An 11,987-nucleotide genomic window follows, 5' to 3' on the forward strand; every position below is an offset into this window, starting at 1 on the left:
CAAGAGTTTCTTGTCATCATTCATCCAACAAGTGCCCCTGAGGAGATCAGCACAGGAAGCCTTCTATCATGCTACAATGCATAGTAGGAATTGCATTGTCTGGGTGCTATGCATCGCACCTAGCCTTTGTTTCACCTGTGCTGAGCTAGATTCATTGATTTTTTAAAATGAATCTATTGGATTCCTCATCTAATGGATGTTTTTGGAAGTTTCCAGATGGATTGAGCTCTCTTTTGGATGAGGAAGACGATGAATGAACCTTAATCCATTATCCCTTCCTCCATGGAACCACTTCCCAATTTTGGCAAAGCATTCATGAGGGCCATTAATGGCTTAACCTCCTCCATTCAGCTATAAATTGACCAAGCATTCAAAGGCTGGTCAAGGTTGGAATTTCTTGAGCTAAGGAAATGTTGTTTGAATGAGATTAGTAAGAGTATTGTAATGATGTCGAATTGTTGCTTCATGAGGAGAGAAGGGTTTGAAGCTGGAAGGATGACACTGAATTGAGCATGCATCTACATGGGTTGTAATCTTTCCTTCTATCAATAAAGAATTCTAAGATTTTTCCATTCATGTGTTTATATGATGTATATCGTATTCTTGATTCAATGATATGTTTAGTTAACATATCATCATTATTGTATGCTTTGATGGGTTTCTGTCTCGGCTTGTGTGCAGGTACTTTCCAAGCGAGTTAAGTACGGAAAGGAGTGGAGAAATCGGTCAAAGGAGAGATGTATCGAGCGAAAGTTATAGGTTGGTACCTTTTTTCTTCTTTCTCTTATCTGTTAACTATAGGAAAAGTGATGAATTACTTTGCCTATTGTTTCCAGACTAGCTACTAGGTCTAGAGGGTTAGGCATTTGAAGAACACTAAATTTGCCCAAAACACAAAGGAATTCAACTACAAAACTAAAAGAGGTCAGACCTTTCCTCTCTCATCTAGAGGGACACATGGTTGAATACCATTGGTCTCGATAAAGCCACGTGGTGTATAACGTCATTATGATGTGATAGTACGATGGACACATGGCATGCAAATTTAGTGTTTTAAGGGGTCATAAGGGGCCAAAATAGGGTGACACATGTCACCACTCATAAGATTACATGTGACAGAGGATGACATCAGGTCACAAATCAGCGATCGCAGGTTGAGGAATATCGTTGCATCAAGGTAACATCTTCTTATTCAATCCTGCGATCGAGGAGCTCTGATGTGAGGGCTGGCCCATGGTCACAAATAATATGAATAACCAAAGGCAGGGTTGAGCACAAAGGGGTGATCACAACAAGGTAGACGTGTGATATCATCATTTCATAGAGAAGCATATCGAGGTTTATTTCGATATGCATATCGGTGAAACTCCCAATACCTTGGGCCGAAACCAATGTGAACAGGTTGCATGAGGTGGGTAAAATAAATATGTGTGTTTCATGCATGTTGGCCAATGGTTGGGCGGAAGGTTAATAAAAGATTTTATAAAGAAGAGGGAGGTTAATAAAGGTCTTTATGGGTTCAAGCCTTGTTGTAAGCCCTCCCTCATTCCCTCTCAACGTGGATCGGGCTACGTCGCATGTCGCATGTTGCAAGTTTTGGGAGGGTGCACCAAATACAATGTTATGAAATCACCAATTTTTGAGTTTCGATATTCAATAAGGTCGAGGCGCATATGTGTTGTGGCCTTATGAGTTTTACATTAGGATCGTTTTAGTGATGTAATGATTCAAAAAATCGACCCCCGTCTGAGCTAAAGGGTTTTAAACTCCTGAAGGCTTAGGCCTTGAGTTCCCACGCCTATCTCATGCCATTTCCATCCAAGCCTTGGGGCTAAACGCAGAGGGCTATCAACGATCAGAGATACGAGCATGTCGCAACTCCCAAAGTAAAATCCCGATTAGAAATCACCAATAAGGGGACTCCAACATTCAGTTGGCACACGGTTCTTAAAGGAAATTAAATGAAAAGTACACTATGTAGTTTACAAATGAAAAAGGGCCCCAGGTAGGGAAAAATGGACCTAAGCACCATAAGGCTAATCCTTCAGTGACAACCCTCAGTGCTATGACGCGAAATGCAGAAAGGTGATAAACCAAAGGGGGCTAGGGAGCATCTGATCTCGTTGTTTTGTAACATCTTTTATAATAAAAGTCTCGATGTGTGAGAGTTGTGATAATGTGATACATATATTTAAAGGCATATGGGTCGGCAGGTGGGGAATGAGGGCATGGAGTAGTTGGAAATTGAAAAGGGGCATGTGCTGCGGAAGAATCTACAACAAGAAACCAAGGACTACATGACCAGTAGAAATGAATTAAACTGCTTCGCTCACACGTCCTAAGGAAGTCTTAATGGCTCAGCATGGAGCTCCATGGAGTCCGACAATGTAGTATTGCCTTGTTGATATATGTTTCTACATTGTGGCAAGAAACTTATAGTTGATTGTTGCCAACTACAGTGAGTGGGAAAATTAAGAATTTAAGGTGAAAGTGACGAGAACCAGCCGAGTAACAGAGGAGGAAGATTATGACAAAGGCGTGGCCTGATCAAAAGGCGATCACAGGAATGGGCATGGAGATATTTTTCTATAGTATTCAATTAGTTTTCCCAAGTTTTTGTATTCTGTATTGTATAGGTTTTTAATGGAACAATGAAATCTGTTGTAATCATTTTTGGGCAACAAAGCCATCGCACATTGAGACCAGCTAGTCGATCAGACAAATGGAGCTCGGCTGAGATATTTTATAGCTATTGTTCAAAAATCTTGCTCTCCTTATAAAAGGAAGGAAGAAACACTTAGGAAAGGTTGAATTTTTTTTGGAAATATTTCTCTCTTACAGGAACTTCTCCTGGTTTCCTAAAGGCATGTCTAAAGCTTGTTGTATGATAGTTTTCCTCAAGAGATTAAAACAATGTTTCTAGTGATTCCAACTGATTTGGATTGTAGTATGTTCTTCTCTCTCTGTTGTATCATATGTGTTAAATAATTCTTCTCAGATTACATGTTAAGTAGTAGCTATATGTATTTCCTTCAGATGCAGATTCATTTAAGTCAAACTTTTGTGGACAATGACTGCATTGGTGTAGGAATTAAATCTTTAAGTAACACTCCATGTATCTGAACATTCCGTAGATATTACCCTCTCTCATTTCTCTCTAAGTCTTGATATATAAAAGTCTTAGATATTAAGCTTTGAATGATGGATTCCTCTTCTATTGTATTCTCCCGTTATTTCTGTTTCAACAATTAAATTGTTGCACATTCCTAATCTAATTTGTCCACCTAAAGTTGACGATTATTTCCTAAATACTCTTGTACACAAGTTGCTTCATGTTTGGTACCTTTATGAACAATTATGAATCAATCCCATTTGCATTATTTGTGACAAATTCAAGTGCCTAAATCCTTAAATAGAAATCTGAAAAACACTCTTTAAGATGTCCTAGGCACTAGTCTCCCCTTCAACCCGAGGTTGTCTCAATGAGTGACAACAACTTTTTGGTGTCGTTATTGGGGAACAGATTAAAAAAAATTCCCCTGGGTAAAACATTCATACACTCTTTGATAAGGTGACCAAAGATGTGTGGGTTATAGATTCATCACCTTGGAAACTCCACTGTCCAATGATAATCCCATCACCCCAGCATCTAAGAGGCCCCTTACCCGTTCCAAGCCCTCTCAAACTAGTTTTATATGATCCAGAAAAGCTAATGTCCAGAAGAACTAGGAAGGAAAAGATCCCCAATATTGATGCTACTATGTCCTCATTTCTTGAATATCCTCATCTAGATCACATGATGCCATAATTCACTACTCCGATTTTTCTCCTAGAACCCTGCTATATCCTTCAGAAAGTGGTCAGCTACTCAATACTGGCTCCCTAGAGGGAAAGAAAGAAGAAGTTTCAGTTAACATCCCTTCTCTCACATTTTCTCCCCTCCTTGAAGTTGAGGAGGTGAAAGATATTGTCGAGAGAAGCCCTATCCGTAGTGTTAACAGTTTCTCATTCCGTGGTCAGTTAGTTGTCCCTCAATTGGTCATAACTCAAGGACCCATGATAAATCAAGCACGACCACCTCTGATCCAAATGGATATCCTAGGCTTCTTGTTAAATAAATATTCTCCCTTAAACTACCTGTTATGCTCTTAACCTGCAAAGCAATACCCAAACATAGAATTTGCGAAGAAAAGATACCGAGAACACAGAATATGCGAAGAAAATATACCCAGAGCACAAAATAGCAATGATTTTATTATTCAGAGAGAAATGTTCACAGGCCTCTTCGAGGGGGCAACCTCCAATAGAGCAGAGCTCGATTACAAAACAAGACACAATGCTCCTCGCAGGGAGTCTCTATCCTTTATATATGACTTATACATGCAATACCACGAGCCAATATCGTGGGTTTTATTAATACCATCTATCTAATACTACCGCCCATTTTCAACTAACTGTGGTCCCGTCATTAATTGCGGGTTAACCACTTACAAATATTAATATGGGCTTTATTGACTCTTGACTATGACGTGATCCCATGACAAAAATAAGGGGGTTAGGGTGGGACCCTAACATGCCCTCCCCCTTAAGACTAGCCTTGTCCTCAAGGCTGAAGCTGCGGAAACTGCTGAAGAATAGTGGTTGGTTCCCAAGTTGCATCTTCCGGCGAGGTGTCTTTCCATTTGACGAGGACCTCCTTAATCATGCGGCCGCGTAGGTGCTTGTCTCGTGTGTCTAGAACCTGTTCAGGTTGAAGCCAGATTGACCCTTCTTCGTCCAATTCAAGTAGACTGGTTTGAACTCGGCAATTGTTCCCAATCACTTTCTTGAGGCACGATACATGGAAAACTGGGTGGATTTTTGCTGTAGGTGGCAAAGCCAACTTGTAAGCCACTTCTCCAATGCGCTGAAGTACTTGATATGGTCCGTAGAATTTTGGAGAGAGCTTTTGACAGCCCTTGTCTTTGAGTGATGTTTGCTTATATGGTTGCAGCCTCAAAAAGACTTGATCCCCTTATTGAAATTGGCGCTCTGAGCGATGTTGGTCGGCCTGTTGCTTCATACGGTTCTGAGCTTGATGAAGATTCTCACGCAGGTGGGCAAGCATGGTTGCACGGTGTTGTAGGAGTTGATCCACGGCTTGTACTTTGGAGCACCCTGTGAGATAAGAAGTAGGGGAAGGCGGAAGTTGTCCATAGACGGCTTCATAGGGAGTCATTTTGGTGGTGGCATGATAGTTGGTGTTATACCACCATTCCGCCAGAGGTAACCACTGTACCCAAAGGTGTTGTTTTTCTGAAGTGAAACACCTAAGGTAGGTTTCTAGACATTTGTTGACGGCTTCGGTTTGACCATCTGTTTGCGGATGATATGAAGTACTGAGTTTGAGTTGAGTGCCTTGTATTCTGAAGAGCTCCTGCCAAAAATTACTGGTGAAGATTGGGTCGCGGTCGGACACAATAGAAGTGGGCATGCCATGCAATTTGAAGATCTGATCCATGAAAGTTTGAGCAACCAAAGTGGGTGTGAATGGTTGGGGTAGGGCGCAGAAATGAGCATACTTCGACAGTCGGTCCACAACCACCATGATGACTGATTTGTTCCTAGACTTTGGAAGACCTGTAATGAAATCCATGGAGACCTCCATCCAAATTGACGCCGGAATGGGCAATGGTTGTAATGTTCCTGGTGTGTTGATGGTTTCCCCTTTGTGGCGTTGACAGACGTCACATTCTGCTACGAAAGTAAGGATGTCCTGTTTCATGCCGACCCAAAAAAATGATCTTCTAGTGCGAGCATATGTCTTCTGAAAGCCCGAATGTCCTGCAATGGGAGATGAGTGCAATTCTGCCAAAATGCGACTTTTGAGGGTGGATGTTGGTGATATTACGACTCTGTCCTTGTAGCAAAGAATATCATTCTGCCACGAGTAGCCCTTGCTGGAATTAGGATCTGCCTGCAATTGAGAAATGAGTTGGGAGAGCCCGGGATGTGAAAACCATTCCCTGCGAGCCTCTTCAATCCAGTCTGGAATGGGGAGGGATATTGCGAGCAGAGTACTTTCCTCCTCAAATTGGCGCGACAATGCATCTGCTACCCTGTTGTCTTTCCCTTTCTTGTAAATGATCTCATAATCATATCCCAGCATTTTGGCTAACCATTTATTTTGTTGTGGGGAAGATAGGCGTTGCTCCAAAAAATATTTAAGACTGTGATGATCTGTGCGGATTTGGAAACGTCGCCCCAACAAGTAGGGTCGCCAGGTCTCGACTGCATGTAAGATGGCCATCATTTCCTTCTCATAGGTAGATTGGCCCAAGTTCTTCCCACTTAGTTGTTGGCTGGTGAAGGCCAATGGTCGCCCTTCCTGCATTAAGACTGCTCCAATACCTGTTCCCGAAGCATCAGATTCAATGACAAATGATTTGGTGAAGTCCGGTAGTGCTAAGACCGGAGTGGAACACATGGCGGTTTTGAGAGCGGTAAATGCCTGTTGTGCTTCTTCGTTCCAGAAGAAGGAATTTTTCTTTAGCAGTTGCGTTAGGGGCTTCGCTATGCGGCCATAGTTGCGGACAAATTTTCGATAATAGCCTGTGAGACCCAAAAATCCTCTCAAGCTTTTCAAGGTCTTAGGTTGAGGCCATTCTTGCATTGCCTGGATCTTTTTTGGGTCCACCTTGACACCTTCACGCCCCACAATGTGGCCTAAATACTCAACTTCTTCCATGCCAAATGCACACTTAGACATCTTGACAAATAATTTATGCGTGCGGAGCAGTTGCAAGAGGAGATCTACATGCTGAAGATGTGTCGCCCAAGTGCCACTATAGATGAGGATGTCATCGAAGAAGACCAGGACAAATTTTCTGAGATATGGTTTGAGGAGGTGATTCATAAGGCTCTGAAAAGTAGAGGGGGCATTACAGAGACCAAATGGCATGACCAGGAACTCATAATGGCCTTCATGAGTTCTGAAAGCTGTCTTGGGAATGTCGACTTCCTTCATGCGAATTTGGTGGTAGCCTGAGCGAAGATCCAACTTAGTGAAGAATTGAGCCCCATTGAGTTCATCTAGCAAATCGTCAACCACTGGGATGGGAAATTTATCTTTGACTGTTAACTTATTGAGGGCCCTGAAGTCTGGACACATCCGCCACTCCCCATCTTTCTTGAGGACCATGACGACTGGGGATGAATAAGGGCTAATGCTGGGACGAATGACACCTGCTTCCAACAATTCCTTGATGATTTTTTCTATTTCATTCTTTTGGGTGAACGGATATCTGTATGGCCGCACATTTGGGGGTTGGGCCCCTGGAACCAATGTGATGCTATGATCATGTTCCCCTCGCGAGGGTGGAAGTTCATGAGGTTTGTCAAAGACCGTCCGATGTTTATTTAAAATCTGTTGCATCTCAGGATGAATTGGCGGAGACATGGTGTCTACTACCTGGATGGCATTAAATTGAGCTACCACTCCATGATGGCCCTTTTTTAACAATTTTTCCATTCTATGCGAGCTTATGATAGAGGGGGCTCCCGCCTGTAGTCCACGGAGGGTATGTATGGAGTTGTTCTGCTTAAAAATCATATATAACTGCTGGAAATCCATTGTGATTGGCCCAAGAGTGCGGAGCCATTCCGCACCGAGGACAATGTCGCAACCCCCCATGTGTATTGCAAACATGTGGGTTTTCAATTGATAATCCCCCATTTGAATTTTGACATTTTCATAGCGACCTTCACATTTCATTGTGCCCCCATCTGCAATCTGGACTTGGAAGTTAGAAACTGCCCGGACAAAACAATGTGCTGCTTCAGCGATCTTTTGGTGGATGAAATTATGGGTACTTCCACTATCAATCAAGACTACTACTGGGCGATGTTTAAGAAAACCCCTGATTTTGAGAGTTTGAGGGGAAGAAATTCCTGCCAATGCATGTAGCGAAATAATTGGTTCATCAGATACCATCTCCTGTTGGTTATCTTCTTCGATCGCCTCTGGTTCCTCAAGTGGTGGATCTTCCTCGGTGGAGTTGTAGTCAGTGGCATCTATTTGAAAAAACTTGTGCTCTTTGCATTTATGACCCGGGGAATATTTTTCATCACAGTAGTAACATAGTCCTTGCTTCCTTCTTTCGGCCATTTCCGCAGGTGACACCTTTTGAATCTTAAGTGTTTGAGTCATATTGGGAGCCTGTGAGGGACGACCTTTAGCGGGGAAGTTGGGGCGGCTGGATTGGGCTGTTAATGCACGTTCCAACTTACGGGCTACCTGGCAAGCCTCGGTCCATGTGGGAGGGTGGTGGAGTAGAACCTGAGCTTTGATGGCTTCTTTAAGACCGCTGATAAAGCATTCCATGTAGAACTCATCTGTGAGACCCTTAGCGCGGAAGGCTAAAGCTTCAAAAGCAGTCATATATTCCTCCACTGTACCCGTCTGTCGAAGCTTAGTGAGACGCCCCAAAAAAGAGTCTTCCTGTTCAAAGCGACTGCGAAGAGTTTTGGCAAATTGGGCCCAATTCTGAAAATGTCCATTGCAACGTTGATGCCATTCCTTCCATTGCCATCTTTCATTGTCCAAGTACATGGTGCCCACCATAAGCTTAGTCCCCTCATCTGTGATATGATTCAATTGGAAATACTGCTCCATTTGTGCTAGCCATGCTGACGTGTGAGAATTGTCAAATTTCTGCATATCCAACTTAGGAGGACACTGACTGGGTGGTGGACGGGAGTGCCAAACGTGAGGAGAGTGGCTAGACTCACCCTCATGGTAGTCATGGCCATTATACTCCTCCTCGTGGGCTGGTTCCTTGCCTTTTGGGAGTGCCTGCTGTATCTGGTTACTCATTCCTTTAAGCTCCAGTTGTATGAAGTTACTCATTCCTTGAAGCTCATGTTCGATCTTGTTCATTGCAGTTTGGAGGGACTGCATATGGTTTTCAATTTTTTCGATCCTTTCATTGGCCATCGCTTGGGCACGAGTTTCTACCATACACCAACCTGATGAAAAATTGGGACCGCCGAAAATTTTTTACTAAGAAATTGAATGGTACCACCTTGCTCAGCTCGTCGTCCTGATACTGATGGGCTAGGTCACCAATAAGTGTCCCGGAAGATCTCAGACTCTTTTTTTTTTTGGAAAACTCCTAACGGAGTTTTACTCCTTCCTGATCAATACTGCAGTCGCCAAATCCTCAAAATGTCAATGCCGCAAAAAGTCCTGCGAAAATTATATCCAGGTACAGGAACCCTTCACAACTACTCCGATCTGGTGCTGTTGTTGATCTGGAATATCCGATCTGGTGGATCTGAGAGATCTAAATGGTGGAACAACTGCTGCTGTTGATCTGGAATATCCGATCTGGTGGATCTGAGAGATCTGAATGGTGGAACAACTGCTGCTGCTGATCTGGAATAGGTGATGTGTGATCCCCCGATAGAAAGGGAACTATGGTCTTGGGGAGTGTCAGGTGCTACAGATCGCAATATACATAAGGGTTTGACAGTAGTACTCGGCCCAATGTTTCAGGGCTCTAACTAAGGAGGATCGACCGTACCCTTAGCCGTACAACCCGACTACCCTATCGTACGGGCGAGTAATCTCTCCGAGTGCTGTTCTCGGTGTACTGTAGCCACAAGACGGCCGAAGGTTTATCTATGGCGAGGTTTCAAGGGAGCTAGGGGGCTTCCTATATACCCAGAGGGTAGGTGGAAGACAGTCTGTGCGCGGTTCTGTCTAATGCGCTACTACTCGAAGGGGTACCCATAGGGGTTACAAGGGAGTCCAACAGACGTGACCACCTCTTGTATTTCCTGCGTGCATGCCTCCCCAAATCCGCAGGTTTATGCGCTTAACGACAGATCCCGTGGTTTAAAGACGCCGGAACACGTCTCTAGCCTAAAAAAATTTTGCTAAAATTTGGAGATCCCACCGAGCCCTGGAAAGTGCTCTGATACCACTTGTTATGCTCTTAACCTGCAAAGCAATACCCAAACATAGAATTTGCAAAGAAAAGATACCGAGAACACAGAATATGCGAAGAAAATATACCCAGAGCACAGAATAGCAATGATTTTATTATTCAGAGAGAAATGTTCACAGGCCTGTTCGAGGGGGCAACCTCCAATAGAGCAGAGCTCGATTACAAAACAAGACACAATGCTCCTCGCAGGGAGTCTCTATCCTTTATATATGACTCATACATGCAATACCACGAGCCAATATCGTGGGTTTTATTAATACCATCTATCTAATACTACCGCCCATTTACCATCTATCTAATACTACCGCCCATTTGCAACTAACTGTGGTCCCGTCATTAATTGCGGGTTAACCACTTACAAATATTAATATGGGCTTTATTGACTCTTGACTATGACGTGATCCCATGACATAAATAAGGGGGTTAGGGTGGGACCCTAACACTACCTCAACCTTTAAATGTTGTGCCACAAGACTATCTCAAGCTCCTGCCCAGGTATAATGAATAAGTTGATATAACAACTCAGAGACACACAAAAAAATTTTGTGCCTTTGCAAAAAATATAAATGTTGAACACCAAGATGTAGTGTTGAGGCTTTTCGTTTAATCTTTGGACGCGTAAGTCAAGAAATGGTTTAAATCCTTACCAAATGCTACCATTATCACTTGGGAAGAAATGGAGAACTCCTTTATGTAGAAATAGGGTGAGAAGAGAGACCATGGATACATTCTCATTGAGTTTAATGCTATCAAGAAGAAATATGGTGAGGATATCTCGGATTCTATTAAAATATTTAATAAAATGTACAACAATCTTCCTGCTGAAATCCAACCTCTACAGGTCGTTGCACGAGTAGTATTTATTTGGGCCTTTGATTCAGAATTCGATTTTACTCTTAGAGAGAGGAGGTATCCTACCTTGTAGGAGATTCAAACTGATTCCCTTGAGGTAGAATCAAACCTTACCTCCATATGGAAGTCAAGAAGTAGAACTGAATTTGGAGATAAGAAAAGGGGGGAAGAGGAGGCATCTTCCTCAAGTCAAGGAAGAGAATCTCAATAACAATGGATAGAGGAGATGGATAAGTTGATAAAGAAATTATCAAGAGAACTAAAAAAATGGAGCTTGAGAATAAAAGCCTTCAAAGACAGAACTTCCCAACTACTAATGAGGGTTTTAATCCCCAATATAGAAGGCATCCCCTATAGATAATTAAAAGGGAGAGGAAAGAGAAACAAGACCACATTTGTCCTCCAATATATATAGAAGATGAGTTGGAGGAAATAATACTAGATACAAGTGATGTTCAGGGGAAATTGTATTCCTCTTTCTCTGATGAAGGAAAAGAACTCAAAACATATGAAGAAGAGGAGGAGGAGCTTGATGCAACAATGGATGATGACGAGATTGATGACTACTACAAACAGTTTGTTGATTTCATGCAGGCTCAACTGCACAAGAAATACAATCTGTGATCATATAGAAAGAGATCGAGAGGACAAGATCAGAATGAAGGTACTTCCTCCCAAGAGCCTCCTAAGCCTATTAACAAGGGGAAGGGACCTCTAGGTCCAATTATTCTAATAAAGAAAGAGTCCTCATATCTGAAATGTTATAAGCCTAAAGTCATTAAAGAAGCTAAATCACCTCCCCCTACTAGACTCATTCATGAAAAAGAAAAGGAGTCTGTAGAAATTAGCACTGCAAAGAAAGGCCCTACCATCTTTAACCTTTAGGAGGAGCTTGATAAAGTTAAGATCCCAGTCCCATTGTCTAAGCTCTTCAAACAACCCACCTACAAGGCCCAAGTCTCTCAATATATTTTTCCTTCAACTTCAGTCCAACCACTTGACAATTTAAACCTGCAAGAAGAAAGGCGAGTGGTAGTATTTGGACCTCATGTCAAAGAATAAGTTCCCTCCACTCCACATTTTTATGTTACTCTAGAAGTACATGACCTCCTTCTCCATAATTGCGTGTTGGACTCAGGAGATTCT

Source organism: Pinus tabuliformis, chromosome J (assembly GCF_031772625.1).
Source record: "Pinus tabuliformis cultivar Carrire ecotype Pingquan chromosome J, CPIR1, whole genome shotgun sequence".
Classification (NCBI taxonomy): Eukaryota; Viridiplantae; Streptophyta; class Pinopsida; order Pinales; family Pinaceae; genus Pinus; species Pinus tabuliformis.